The sequence below is a fragment of the Lepidochelys kempii genome, chromosome 10 (genome assembly GCF_965140285.1).
Source record: "Lepidochelys kempii isolate rLepKem1 chromosome 10, rLepKem1.hap1, whole genome shotgun sequence".
In the NCBI taxonomy this organism is placed as follows: domain Eukaryota; kingdom Metazoa; phylum Chordata; order Testudines; family Cheloniidae; genus Lepidochelys; species Lepidochelys kempii.
In genome coordinates this window covers 65,547,729-65,563,684 of record NC_136389.1, presented here as the reverse complement: position 1 = coordinate 65,563,684, position 15,956 = coordinate 65,547,729, and the positions used below count along the sequence as shown (strand labels likewise).

The 15,956-nt window shown below is 38.3% G+C and overlaps 2 protein-coding genes across 4 annotated transcripts in view; one reads left to right on the top strand and one right to left on the bottom strand.

Moving 5' to 3' along the window:
* Positions 1 to 15,956, top strand: part of FAM227B (family with sequence similarity 227 member B) — a 211,675-nt gene that overhangs the window by 103,832 nt on the left and 91,887 nt on the right. The gene's annotated exons all lie outside the window — the stretch shown is intronic.
* The window catches only part of FGF7 (fibroblast growth factor 7), a 107,410-nt gene that overhangs the window by 59,657 nt on the left and 31,797 nt on the right, over positions 1 to 15,956 (bottom strand). The gene's annotated exons all lie outside the window — the stretch shown is intronic.

Below are 15,956 nucleotides of genomic sequence, written 5' to 3'. Positions count from 1 at the left end.
AAAGTAAAAGATCTATGAGAAAAGTGTCATGGATAAATTTTATGGTCAATTGTTACATGTGTGCAACTATAATATATGCTGCATGAGTACTGTAGCATAGCAAAATATCTCCTAGCTTTATACAGTGACTTAACTTCTTTAAAAAAAAACATACACAAGCACACATACAAGATATATCTTACAACAGGCTCTTGACAGCAGCACACATTTGAACTGTGTACAATTCCTTGTGTAGCTCAGTAATAAGTCTTTCAAATAAGTTATTGATTCAGCTAAGCTCCAAAACTCAGCCGCAGTAAAATGCTATTGCATCTCTTACATTTGGTTACTTTGTGCCTATACCTTTATAGTTAGCCACATTCTTCCTAAAGGGCTGCCTGCACTTCTCTAGTTTGAATATCAGGACAGACCCAGATATTTGTGGGACTGTATTTTTATACATACAGTTACTTGTAGATTTTTTTTTTTAAAGAAAATGTCAAGAAGCTTACGTCTAACATACATCAATCAAGAAAAGAGAAAGTCATTAGTGGTTAGAACGCCCAGAGCATTCTTTTAAAGGACCGGTAACTTACTTGTTCCTGTTGATAACAGCTGGATACACAAGTATTCCATTTCTGTTGTCTGCCTTTTGCAACATGAGACGCTCTACTGTAGCTACAAACTTTCTCAGCTCAGAAAGACTTCAGCAGAATTATAATTGTTTCCATAAATCAACACGCAAGAGCGGTGGTGTGTGTATGCGCTTGTGCGTGCGCGTGCGTGTGTGTTGAGCCTGTTGTTCAGTCCTTTTCGATAAATACCTTTGCTGACCTCACTTGGAAGCAATTAGAATTTAACCAGTCAGCTGTCAGTTGAATGTATGCACAAAAATAAAAGAAGACTTATGTTGTGTAGTGTCCAATGGTCATCAGAGGGAGCTATAAACGTAGTTTATGCTTTAAATCTCCAAGTATGTACCTACTTTCCAGAAACAGATTTCTGTGATCACTGAATAAAGTTACTTTTCATGTCAGTTAAAGCATTTCTGTTCTTTGATTTAGTTCAGTATTCCCTTTTCCTTAGGAACAAAAACACACACCTCATTTCTCCTCCAAATCTTTTACACAGATTGATGGGTACATACTTTGCTTACTATCCTTCCTTTAGATATCTGAAATACCCAGGTGCATTATGCAGTGTGGGTGGTAGGCATGGTGCCTATTATGGACTGCTTTTGTTTTGTAGACTAGTAAATGAGGAACAATTGCATACAAAATCCAGAGGGTTCTTATTTAAATGGCTGTTATGGACAAACACGAGGTATGTTCTAAACGTTGCGTTCAGTCTAGACCTTTTTCAGCATCCCAAGAAAAATATAATGAGGAATGATATTCCCCATTTCCCCAATGAATACTTCCTAGAAATTGCAGCATGAGAATTAAAAGTTTCAGTAGTACAGATGTTATCCATATTAGCACACTGTTAGATGGATGATCTGTTGGCTTAAGTTTTGGGGCGGCAAATAAACAGCTACGTATTATCATGCTGTTTCTACATATTTATTTCCAACTTTTGTCATCAGTCTACTGCCCAAACTCTGCTCCATGTCATCCTTAAAATCTTGTCGTGATTTTGGTGAAATCCAGCTATTATAAAAACATATTGAAACTCTGGATTTCACTGAGTACAGCAGTGCCTTTTTATCTTATTTAATATGAATTCTATTCTTATCTTACAGAGACATCTCTGTAACATTTTAGCAAACAGGAATGGGGAAATCTTGTAATGCACTGTCGTAAAGAGAAAATTACTTGTATCTGTAGGTCTCTGAAAATAGTATTGTAATTGTAACATAGTCATGCTTACCCTAATCCAAAACCTTTCCCAGGAGAGGTGGAGAATAATTTAGTGTATTCTTTAACTTGATTTGAAAAGAACGGTTGAGCTAGTTAATAGCCATTAGGAACATTAAGGATACATGTGTGCCACCTAGTGGTGAGGAGGGTTTAATGATTCAGGACTTAGATTGGAGTGTTCCAGTGTTTATCACTCACAGATGTGTGTCACCAGGGGACCCTATTTCATCCCACCTGCTCTCCCATCCTCCCAACCCACACACCAACTCAGAGGATCTGAGTAATTTCCCTTCTCAAAGTTCAGATACTTCAACATCTCCTTTCAGAGCTCCCTTGGAGCACTCCCCATTTGCTACTCTCTCTGTGTTCACTTGATGTCAATGAGATTTACTCAAATCCTGCAGAGGGAGAGTAGGACCCCAGGAATTCTATTTTATTATCATTGTTACCTGAAAGAACAATGATTTACATACAAATACTGCCATAGTCATGAAGGAAAATTTGATATTTTCTCATTCTTTTAAGAGATTATTTTCGTAATTGTTACAAGTATGCATTTTTAACATGAGGAGGCAAAGGATACCCATGTAGGAACATCAGATCTGCACCAGAGACTCCAGCACAGAAGGGACAGCAAGAGAGAGGACCAAACATGAAACGGAGTGACAAATTGACTCCCTATAGTTTTGAACAATTATTTAATAATCATGCAGCAACTTCGTTTATGGATTATACATAACTGCTTATTTTGGTGCATTGAGGGACGAAGTAAAAATGGTACAAAATACCTTCAGTCACCCAAGATTTCTGACTAGTTCGTCCCTACTAATGTGTGAAACCCATTCAGAATCATGGTGAGTTTGAAATTCTCTTTTACACCCACAGCCCAGATTCAGGAAAGGTCCCTGAAGCTTAGATGATCATAATTCCAATTCACCCTACCATACGCTGTCCCCAAATGGCCAACCTCATGTTTTGATGCCTTCAGGAGAGACCCAGTGGCATGCACCTGTCCTGGTCTACAGTGCCCGGAACATAATGCCTCCACTAGACACTTTAAGAAGTGGCTTTTCGTACATTTCACCTTTCAAAAGGCCTGGCTAGTGCCATCCCCAGCATGTGGGGATTACATTTTTTTGTTCTAGTTGCAGTAATAGCGTTCTAATAAGTTCCTTCCAAATGGCTCATTTGCTATCTGAAAATTTGGGGCGGGGGGGGAGGGAAACCAGGGGCAGGGAAGCTGCTCCTTTATTATGTGTTGATTGTTCTAATTTCTATAGTCTCTATTGTAGTGGCAACGAGGCACCTCCTACAGTGAATAAATATAGTAAATACATTTTCAAAAGTAAGAGTAGGAACATCATAAAATCAGTCAACAAAGCACTCAGTAAAATGGGGCCAGGTCTTCAACTAGTGTACGCTAACATACTTCCATTGAAGTCAATGGAGCTGTGCTGATTTACACCTGCTAAGGATATGGCCCGTTGGCCTTGTGATGTGCCACGATAATCTCTAATCCTGGGCCCTGAGAAGTTACAAAGAAGACTGAATTCCAAAGATGGAGCCCTCAGATGAGGGAGCCCTGCTATCCGTAATGGAGCTTTCTAATTTAGGGACCAAAAGCAAGAGCCAATCAGCCATCTTTACTGCCATGCTAGGGTGAAAAGTTCAGATAACTTCCTGAATAACCATTCTAGTCTTTTAAAATCTCCATTGACATCTGAAGTTGCAATCCAGAAGTGAAAGGAAACCAATACAGAGACTTCAGCACAGGTAGCATTTGTCATGCCAGCTTGCCCTAGGAAGGGGGCAAGTTCTGCTTGATATGGAATGTCTAGGTAGATTGCAAGAATAGCCCTATACTATAGCACATTGCAATGGTGAACCCTGGAAAATGATGCAAATAGTGCTTCCTCCAAGTCCTTTAGAAGTTTCCCCTTGCCAATAAGCCTTATCCAGGCTAATGTGTAACCAGTTTGTCTACCTCCGGATCCCCTTCTCTATTAGACAGTGGAAGTCTGAATTCAGTGAAAAGAAGATGTAGAGCTGAGTTCTACTGGCAATTTTGATGAAATCTCAGTCCAAAGCATCTCACAATCTACCCTGTCGGTTTAATATTAAACAGGAGCATTACAAAATCCTGTAGGACTCCATGTGAGGGCTGTTGGAGAAAATGAACAGTACTGTCTGGGAAATCTTATAAACGAAGAATGAATCCACTGCTTCCCCAGCTCCCCCAAGATTCACTGGGTAAGTCAACAATACCTATGGGTTAATAATATCAAAAGCTCCCGACAAATCTGATAAATCACCATGTCCACTGATCCCTCGTCCATTGCTAAAAAGAACTCACCAGCCATTTATACCAATACAGTCTCCGATCCATTCCTAGATCTGAACTCAGACTGATACAATGAAAAAATATGTGGCATTCAAGTAATCAGGGATAAAATCTTATCTGTGTTTTACTTCTCAGAGTAGAATGCATGTGGAATTTAAAAAAAATGTTATGTCTTTGCTGGACAAAAACAACTTGCCGCATTTAAAACCGGCTTTTTTACTTTTGGGGATTTTTAATTTATTTGTGCTTTCTCTGGCATTTAGTTTTATATAAACCCATAGCACACCTGAGGTTTCATTTCCAGAAAGCTGTAGATACTCATGCTCCAGCCACAAGCTTTCTGCGTGTATCTTTCTCAGCTCCGTAAAATAAATCATTTGATACAGCAGTGTGTTATGAAGCTTTATAGTTACAATAATTAAAAAGCAATTTAAATAAGGCACCAGCTGTAAGTGTAACCAGTGAACAAGTTATTTTAATATGGCTGGTGCCCACATCCTCCTCCTTTCCTCCTTGCTTTGCCCGCAAATAACAACCTTTCAAAATGAAGCTGCAGCTTTAAATAAATACATTATAAATATACAATGAAATTTTAGCCCTTACCAAAAAGCAAGCCCAACTGTATGTTGCCTGATGAAAGGACACCATTTTAACCTGCTTGAGCAAATCAGGCCTTCCTTCACAAATCTGAATTTCCTGGAAAAATGCAACCCACTTTTGGTACAAGCCATGTATTAACCAATGCCTCCCCAAAACTGGCCTGCTCTATTTTCATGACTATGCCCACTGCAACCTTTATAACGGGTGGGTATTTGTCTAGCTGGAAAAAAGGGATGTTGCCACTTTAAGGGCTTCCCTGCAGCAGGTGGGGAGAAGGGGAAAAGTTTAGTGATGTGCAGAAAACAGTTAAGGCCATGTCAGGACAAGGTCACCACAATACCTTTTCTGCTGACTGGCAATGGGGGAGGTATTTATATCCCATATAGCCACAGAGAGGGCCTCTTTACCAGGATTTAGCTGGGCTGGCAGTCGGATATAACCAGTGCCTCCCCCAAATAGGCCTACTCTATTTTCATGAAAGAACGTCTTATTGCACTGGCTAGCACTTCCACCTTATCAAGGAAATATGCCCAGAACTTTGCAAATCTGATCTCGAGCAAGGTTTTACATGGTGCAGATTTCTCCTAAAACTGCACAAATTTTATGATCCTTTCTCTGACAGGCTTTTATTTGAAGAAATACATCGGCACATTGTGATAACTTGACAGCACTAAAAGTTACAGAAAGAGAAAAATATTGCTTGTATGTACTCAACGTTTTTTTAAAACCACCCCCATAATACTTCTGTAAGCCTTCTCCCCTTACAGCAACCTAGATGCCAATTCCTTTAGTGTGAGTAGGTGGGAAGTTGCAACAATGAAAATTTTAGAAATCAAAGGCAACTGTTATGTTTGCCAGTTATGAAGGTTGAATAAAGGTCTCTGTATCAAACAGTAGACACCCAAATAGTAGTAGCAGCCAAATAGACCTTTTCCATCTTCTGCTAGCTAGGAGAATGCACCTTCTTCTTTCAGATGCACAGTTAGCCATAATGACCCATACCTTCTTCATCTCCAGGATGGACTCCTACAATATGTTCCATGTGGTTTGACTATGAAGGCAATATAGACATTTCCATTGATCCAATGCGCAGTGGCCTGCCTACTAGGAAACATTAACTAGTGAGAGCACAACAAATTGGTTCTCTGCACTCTGCTGGCTTCCTATCCTGTTTCTGATCAGCTTCTGGATTGCTGTTACAAATCTTCAGAGTCTGCAATGGGATGGAACCTGTCTACCTTGGAGATCAGCACAGTTTCTGTGGCAACAGCTGAAATTCGTTAGGATTCTGTGGCTGATGGAGACCAGGGTAAAATTCTAAGGGTGCAGAAACTGGGCATTCTCAGTATTAAGCCCTCAGCTGCATAACTCCCTGTTATCACAAATCAGGATTTAAGATGCAATGAAAAATCTGCTATTTGCTCTTTATCCTTTCCTTGATAATGACAGCTACAGAACATCCGGCAGCATCTCTTGAGATAAAGCAAAAGGAACCCTCTATAAACAATAGAGAGATGGAGAACACGCCACTTCTGCATGGAATTGTTCCTATTTTAATTTTCAGCCTAGATGGTATGGAGTTGAGTGGATTAAAAATACACAGACATAAGGGATGGCTCCTTCCAGACTTCCCCTGCCTGATTGTTGAGAGAAGTTGTTTCTTTTTGGTAGCTTGCATCGGTTGTTGAAATTGCAAATTTTTATAGGTGTGGGAATGTTGGGTAAAATTTTACTATAAATTTTTTATCATAAATATTTTGCAAAGCTAAACTCAAAAGCCTCCACCATCTCTATTTGTTGGCTGCTGTAAACATCCAGATTTTGGTCATATGGGATGGATGTAAGCTTTCAGGAAAACTGGAAATGGGTATACTACTAGTAGATATCTGAATACTTAATAGCAAATAATTTATCTTGTGTGTATTCTGTTTTTATGTTTATAAGTTATCTGCAGTAATTTGTTTTTCTTCAGTTTATTTGGGGGAGATTAAGGACCTTGGAGGAAATATCTTAATTCATCCCCAAATAGGCTTCTGAGGGAGACACATGCAGACTTAGTTGGACAGGAGGCAGGGTCACCAAGAAGCTGACTTTTTTTGAAGGACAGACTGACATGAAAGAGTGGAATCCTAGGGATTAGTGTTTTTGGAGATGGATGGTTTCCTCCTCTGAGTAAAGCCTGCATAGTACCGAGGGTTACAAAAGATCTCCATTGCTATTAGTAACGTCATTACCAGTACTGGCAATCCTCATTGGAGAGTCCATTCCCTTGTGACAGTAGGCACACTGAGTAGGACTATCAAAAATTTAAGATTATAACAGCCATGTATTGTAGCATAAGGCTTTTGGAGAAGGCAGAGAGACTAGAAGGCTGAAAGTAATATTCTGTACTCCACAGAAGACCACAATTTAGTCTCATTATATAGCAGCTGGTTTATTTCCACCAGGTTTGGGAAGCATACAGAGTTTACCTGACCAGACTTCTATATTCCAATTTTACTTTGAACACAGCACTTAACAAAGCTGTAACTCATACCACTTTTTTTTTCATGAACTTATGTAGCTTTTTATTTCATTTTTTGTTTTTGATGTGTAACATACCTTAATTTTTAAGTTAGAAAACATCTTTTAGTAAACACAGATGTTTTGTGTAAGACTTTATTGCAAACATTTCCTAGAGCTTTGTTGAAATATTTCTTTATTTAAAGAACAAAAAAGTATTTCCAATAACTTTGTTTGTGATGATTAAAATATAGTTTTAGCCAGTAATAATAAATATGAAAAGAAGCTCTTCAAGAGAAACCTGTTTATCTCTGAATAGAGTTAAGCAAAGATTTAAATGCCACCTATAATCAACAGCATATGCAGATAGGATTGTATCATTTGTGATTTTTATATGTCCAAACAAACTAGCCCAGTAACCGTCTGTGAGGATCCATATACTGAGTACTGAATTTCATGACGATTCCTGCAATTTATTTACCAGTCAAGCATTAAATAGGTATTGGAAGCCTTTTAACACAGAAAAAATAATTCTTTACTAAAGTTTAAAGCAAGAATAAAGACCTGTTGCCATGTTAATAAAGTGCCCATCATTAGCCTGTCTGTCTGCTAGACTTTTACATAGGAACATAAGAATGGCCATACTGGGTCAGACCAAAGGTCCATCTAGCCCAGTATCCTGTCTACCGACAGTGACCAATGCCAGGTACCCCAGAGGAAGTGAACCTAACAGGTAATGATCAAGTGATCTCTCTCCTGCCATCCATCTCCACCCCCTGACAAACAGAGGCTAGGGACACCGTTCCTTACCCATCCTGGCTAATAGCCATTAATGGACTTAACCTCCATGAATTTATCTAGTTCTCTTTTAAACCCTGTTATAGTCCTAGCCTTCACAACCTCCTCAGGCAAGGAGTTCCACAGATTGACTGTGCGCTGAGTGAAGAAGAACTTCCTTTTATTTGTTTTAAACCTGCTGCCCATTAATTTCGTTTGGTCGCCCCTAGTTCTTATATTACGGGAACAAGTAAATAACTTGTTCACTTTCTCCACACCACTCATAATTTTACATACCTCTATCATATTCCCCCTTAGTCTCCATTTTTCCAAGCTGAAAAGTCCTAGCCTCTTTAATCTCTCCTCATATGGGACCCGTTCCAAACCCCTAATCATTTTAGTAGCCCTTTTCTGAACCTTTTCTAATGCCAGTATATCTTTTTTGAGATGAGGGGACCACATCTGTACGCAGTATTCAAGATGTGGGCGTACCATGGATTTATATAAGGGCAATAAGATATTCTCCGTCTTATTCTCTATCCCTTTTTTAATGATTCCTAACATCCCGTTTGCTTTTTTGACTGCCGCTGCACACTGCGTGGACGTCTTCAGAGAACTATCCACAATGACTCCGAGATCTTTCTCCTGATTAGTTGTAGCTAAATTAGCTCCCATCATATTGTATGTATAGGTGGGGTTATTTTTTCCAATGTGCATTACTTTACATTTATCCACATTAAATTTTATTTGCCATTTTGTTGCCCAATCACTTAGTTTTGTGAGATCTTTTTGAAGTTCTTCACAGTCTGCTTTGGTCTTAACTATCCTGAGCAGTTTAGTATCATCTGCAAACTTTGCCACCTCACTGTTTATCCCTTTTTCCAGATCATTTATAAAAAGTTGAATAGAATTTGTCCTAGGACTGACCCTTGGGGAACACCACTAGTTACCCCTCTACATTCTGAAAATTTACCATTTATTCCTACCCTTTGTTCCCTTCCTTTCATGGATTGAGAACTGGGTAAAAGAATCTTCCCTCTTATCCCATGACAACTTAATCTTAGACAACTATTTTGTGTTCCTTCTAATTGGGACCTGTCTGCATTTTTCAGAGAGCAGACACCATAGCCTGCTTTTTGCTGGATTAAGACTGTTGCTTTGAAGATCAATTTCAGTGATGATCTACTATATGAGTAAGTGAACAGAGTTCGTTTGAAAGTGCAAAATTATCTTCCTATTTAAATAAATCCTTATATCCCTAATTAAAACCTGGGTCAGAATGAAGAGTTTCACAATGCAAATTATATTGTATCCTCTTTAATTTACAGCTTGACTATATTAAAGGTTAAATTATCTGTAGACCTCTAGTAACTATCAGTTGGCATCTAGTCAGATAGAATATAGGCATTTTGCCATACTGAATGCATATTATCCAGTTCCCTTAGAAATGTTGTTTGTGACAGAAGAATGCTATTAAGGCACCTCGTCAGTTTCACAAGTGAACACGTGCCTAAAAACAAATTAAGGAAAAAATTATTCTAAAGTAAATTTGGGGTTTTTTTTAAATGACAACCCTAACATGAAATATTTTGCTACTCTATATATAATGGCAAGAGAATCTCCAGCATCTTAAGGTACACTGGCCTATATACAAACTCAACAGACACCTGCATTGACCTCTTTGAATCTAATAAATGGAGTCTCTTTGTCACCTCCATCATTTGACTACGGGAACAAAACCTTTGCAAGGGTGTTGTGGAGTTGTGTGTCAAGGAGAGACAATAAATTGAATGGTTTTACCAATTGCGTTGCTGCCAGCAGCACCTCCCTATGATATTATTACCGCCGATGGGCAACTTGAATCTGTATCTTTTTCCCAGCTCCTGCTGGTACATGGAATAACTTCTCTCTTCAAGTACTAGCATCCGCTTTCCTTCAGATTCTTCCTCAAACCCATTTTCTTTCCCCTACTAACCTCTTCTCCTGTGTTATCCACACCTTTTTCTTGCCCTACCTCAGTATTATAGCTGGTGCTGGTAGCACTGTCTACGGTTAAGGTTGCCTGACATTTCCCATTATAAGACCTTGTTTACAGTTGATTATAACTTTGAAAAACTGTAACCATTGGGTTGAAATTGTCATTGCTGTATGTCTGCCTCAAGATGATTTTTTATTTTTAAACTTCAGCCAACATGGTTCAGGTGTTTCTTAGAACAAGGCTAGTGAAAAATATGTTGTTTTTCTCAATGTTAAATTCTGGTGTTCTTTTCTTTGAAAAGCTCTAGTGCGTGCATGCATTTGAGCAGGTATTGAAATTTGGATGGGTGGTAGACCTTTGTGTCCTGACTTTTGAGTGCTTGATGTTTCAACCTTAATAATGTTCTTTTAACATAGTTTTTGTATGTAATAATATATATTATATAAAATCAGAACGTACAAACTGTGGCCCATATTTCAACAGCACTATTTCAGTTTACACCAGCTGAGGATCTGGCTTTCTGTCTCTAATATAGAGATATTTGGGTGCAGGTATTTGTGTTTTATTTGTTATTTATTTTATTTCTACAAGTTACCGATTTAAATTTGTTCAAATCGATTTCCCTCAATTCCATATAACTTTGCCATGGAAATTCTCAGCCATTCTTTCTCCATTCACTGGCATATATCCACAAAAAATATCAACATTTTTGTTAAGTGCGCTATATATACAATATGCACTGACAGTCATATGTAGGAAATTGTAAAAAGAACATGACTCAACTATGTAAATATTTTGGTTTTTATTTTCTAAATAGGTTGCCCTTGTGTTTAGTTAATTAAAGACTTACATACCAGATACTCACGCTGCTGATGAGCGGAGAACTTAATACTAAAGGTGGCTGTAAAAGAAAATACTTGTAATTCTCTTTGTACTAACAAAACTCTAACACTACGTTGTATGCTTTTAAAAGGGTCAATTATATCAATATGTGATCTAATATGAAGGCATGTTTACCTGTTCAATTTAAGTGGTGAAATCCTAGCTACAGAGGGATGAGGATTTCATCCAAGATTTAACACTGATACCTTTTTTTTTTATGATCTGTTGTTCACAGTTGTCACAAATCTTCTAATTTAGCTAGACTTTCTTGTCAGTGGTTTGCTGTTATCAGTGCAGGCTTGGCATGAAAGCAGATGGGATTAATGAGCACAAACAAGTGAAAAATAATATAAAGTGTTACTGGAGATGATAGAAATGCTTGGGATTTACTCCTACATATTTTATATTTGACTTTAGGAAGTAGCTGCATAAAGACCTTTCCTAACCTTCTTCAGCTAACTGTATGACATCCAGTTACATACTCATAAAACAATACAAAGTGGAGGGGGGGGGAAGTACCCTGCTCCACTGCTAGGCAATTTTCATGGAATAAGAAAATATGTAAATAGGTTCAGAACAGGAGCAATACTTTTTCAACAGTAATATCTTTCACTTGCATTACTTGTAAGATCAGCACTAGGAGACAAGGATACCAGTTAGTTGCCAAGGTATGGCATATCAAAAGTACTACCCATTTAGATGATAAATAAGCATCTGTGAAAGTGAGGGATGTACCAAAAATTAAGTGGGAAACTGCAATTGATGTTGCAATTATGTAGCCATTTCCTATAACTTTGTTTTTATAAATAAATTTGGTAAATTTTGATAAATTACAGTAATGAAGACAGCACTTCATTACAATGTGAAAAGGAGGAAAAGTTTGATCTCTAAACAGAAGTTGTTCTACACAAATTACTAGGCTTTCTGTTATTTTTGGTTATTCCTGATGTGGCTATACCTGATTTGATAGGAGTTTCATTTAAAAATTAAATTAATTAAGATATCTATTTACTTTAGATGATCTGAGTGTTGTAATTGGGCTTAAAATGCTGTGGCAAAAACAAAAGACATAGAAATGGATAGAGAATTCAATTAGTAACATTTGAAAGTTAATCTTTTCAGCTTTAGCTGATTTTTAAAAAGTCACTCCCCCCCAAAAAAAACAACAAATGGTAAATATTGGTTTACAGTGGATCCCCAATTTTCCTCACTACTTCTAATTCCCATGTGCTAGGCATCAGTTTTGCATTGCTTTCCACTAATTTCATGTAGACTTTTAAGGCCAGAAGAAACTATTAGGCAATGTAGTGAGGTATTAGGGAAGGATGCAGAGTGGCAGAGAATTTACTATGTAGTTTCAAAATATCCAGGTCTGAGCTTTAGGCTAAATAGGTAAAAATATTCCAGGGGCAAATACATCAAGAATTTGATGAAATAGGTGAAAACTATAATCCCAGGGTGCCTTTTGCATTTAGACCAGCTGTGGCAGATTTTCATTTTACCACAGTTGAACTGCTTTAATTGAAATAATTGGGTTTAAGCAGGGTGAGGTATTTATTAATTCACACTGATTGGAACCTTTCAGATGCACATCAGACAGAAAATTTCCAGTTAGTTTCTATCACAGCCAAACAGCACCCCGCCCATCTCTGTTTGTGACACACACTATTGCTGCCAAGATTTATACCTGGATTTCATCTGTCCATACACAGCTGCACTGCCATGAGATTTTAAAAAAAACATATTGCTTATGTGTCAGAAGGGGACTCCTTCCCATATGGCATCAGAAGAGAATTAATTTTGTCAGAAACAGACTTCAATTTTTTCTTAAATAGACCACGTTTGGGCTGGTCTACTTCCTGACCTGCCCTACTATTGAAATGGTCACATTAGTAAAATAAAACACTTCTATGCTTTTTTAAAACAGCTATTCCAAACCAATAGTTGGAGTATTCATTCTGACTGAAATCTATTCCACCCACATGGAATCCAAATATTTGAGCTCTATGCAGGTTGAGTGCAAAGCAGTGGGATGTGAAATCCACATCCCCAACCCAGGGCCAGGGGGCAAGGATGCTGTGCATCCCCCTGCTACTATTCTTCCAGGCTATGAATTTAAGGAGAGTGGGGCACCTTACTATGGGCTGGAAAAGTGGTAGCAGCCCTTCCGCACCAGCTATGGATGATATTGGATCTGTGTAAAGATGGATTTGAGGCCCCCACTTAGCATGTACCTGTTCCACCCCTATTGTGGTTTCCTCTGTTGGACTATATGGTAGCAGGATGGAAATCATTTCTCCAGTGAGTAAGACACCCCTATAGTCCTCGCTGCCAGCAGCCCCTATGGTGCAGGGACTTAAATGGTACAGAAGGCCTGGCCTTAGTCCTTCACACAATGGATGAATTTCCACACAGAATATATCTCCACACCCTTTTAAAAACATTTAAGTAAAACACACTTGTTTAAAACTGTGGAGTATCACAGAGACTGTTTTATGCTGTGACTTCTCTTTGCATGACCACAGATAATTGCATAAAAAGTGAAATTTAAGTTACACTTCTTGTCTGTCATCTAGACTGCAAACTAAAAGTAACATTCCTGGTTGGAAGTTATATTGGTGAAGGTCCTCAAACTTCCATGAGTGTGAGCCTCACTGGACTGGACAGCGAGAAAAAGGATGTATAGGATACCCAGCCTTCTCTTATATCTGCTGGTTATTCTGGTGGTTTTGGCTTTCCCTCCCTTCATAACCAGGAATATTTTAAAGAGCTCTGCAGGGGTCCCTTTGTTTCTTTTATAATAGCTGTGTTGGAGATAGTGAGTCCTTTGGGATTTGTTTTATGTGAGTGAAGCTAATGAAACAGTTAGATAATGGTCCACAGATTTAAAAAAAAGATAACAGCTGGCAGAAAGATTAGAAGCAGGAAAGTTGTGATTGTCAGGGACTGTTGAGACTAGCAGTCTGACCCATAAGTCACTTACTCTTTGGACATTTCTTTGATTAACTGTTGCCTATCCAGCCAAACATTTACATGGATTGGATCATATAACCCAGATTTAAACGTTGTATGGTATGGTGATAGCACCACAGGCTGACCTATTCAGTAAACGTGTGTGTACAAATATGTTTTTTTGTTCAGACAAATGGTTGTTCTTCTTGAGAATCTCTATATTCGCACTTGAACAAGAGTATTTGTGTGCAATGGAAGTATTCATCAGACACTATTAATCTTTTATTCAGTATTTGCTAGTTACTAACCTACTATTTTAAAAGTTTGTTTACTTAGGGAGCAGAAATAATACTGAGATTTTAGTGGCCACGAACCATAAGTAACTAACAAGCATATTAAACAGTTCAGAAACAGCCAGTAGGCTGACACTTGGTCTTCCAAGCTACTTAGTATACACTTATATCCATAGAAATCAGGGCTGATTTACAAATGACTCATAAAATATCTAAAGTAATAAAATAATTTATTAATAATTTAACCAGCTCGTGTGCTATAGATATTGTGCTGAAATGCAATATACTGATGTGCAGAACGTGGCATGTTACTGGTATGATACCCCCAGCCAGATTTTTTTTTTAAATGGACACAGTTGACTGACAAACCACAGAATAAAATAATTAAACTTTTCAGGGAAGTTAATGAAATGTTATTTAACAATGTTGACAGGCAGTTTTTTCCTACTTAACCACATTTTTAGTAAAATTCCCTTTTTAAAAATCATGACTTTTTTTGTTTTTTATTTTATGGCATTGTTAGCAGTGAACAATGTTGGCTGGCTCTAGACAGTCTCTGCTATGAGTAGCTGGTTTCTGGGCTCTAAAATGATTTTGGTTGAAAAGCTAATTGAGCTTAATATGTATTTTTCTTAATATTGTACTGCTTATACATTTTTCTGCTCATGAGTTTGCCAGTCTATAAATGGGTTTCTCATTGCCCCAAAGCCCTTTGTATCCTTCTCTCCTTTTAACCCAGCAGTGTAGCTTGTTCCCAGTCTTTTGCTACCTCTCAGATAATAGTTAGCAGATGTAACAAGAGTCAGCTTTCCAAGACCTAAAGTTCCTCCAGGAAGGTTTGGAAGAGGAGGGAGCTCTTAGAACCTTTACAACATTTAGAGCCATCACAAGTGTTTCTCCAATGGTTTATGAAAGTGGAGAACCTATCAGTAATACACAGTCTGATAGATCCTGTGTAGAGATTAAATGTAGTTTTCCACAGGCTCTGCTTAACTACTTTTGGCTTCAGTATCCCTGTATTGTATAACAATCAATATGGCCGCCTTGGTAGCCATTATTTCAGCCATAATGACAGGATATCCTTTAGAAAGGCCTCTAGTATCACTACTGTAGAAAAAAATACTGGGTGATTATGTAATTAAACACTGTCCTAAAATGTACGCACAAGGCAGCTGAATTAAGGTTAAATGGACAATCTTAATTCTCAAAAAGAAAAGGAGTACTTGTGCCACCTTAGACTAACAAATTTATTTAAGCATAAGCTTTCGTGAGCTACAGCTCACTTAGTCGGATGCATTCAGTGGAAAATACAGTGGCCACACCAACATTCCACAAAAAGATGGACTACAAGCCGTCATGAACAGTATCTCCAATAATGTCACGGCAAACCTGGTGGCTGAACTTTGTGACTTTGTCCTCCCCCATAACTATTTCACATTTGGGGACAATGTATACCTTCAAACCAGCGGCACTGCTGTGGGTACCCACATGGCCCCACAGTATGCCAACATTTTTATGGCTGACTTAGAACAACACTTCCTCAGCTCTCGTCCCCTAATGCGCCTACTCTACTTGCGCTACATTGATGACATCTTCATCATCTGGAACCATGGAAAAGAAGCCCTTGAGGAATTCCACTATGATTTCAACAATTTTCATCCCACCATCAACCTCAGCCTGGACCAGTCCACACAACAGATTCACTTCCTGGACACTATGGCGCTAATAAGCGCTGGTCACATAAACACCACCCTATACCGGAAACCTACGGACAGCTATTCCTACTTACATGC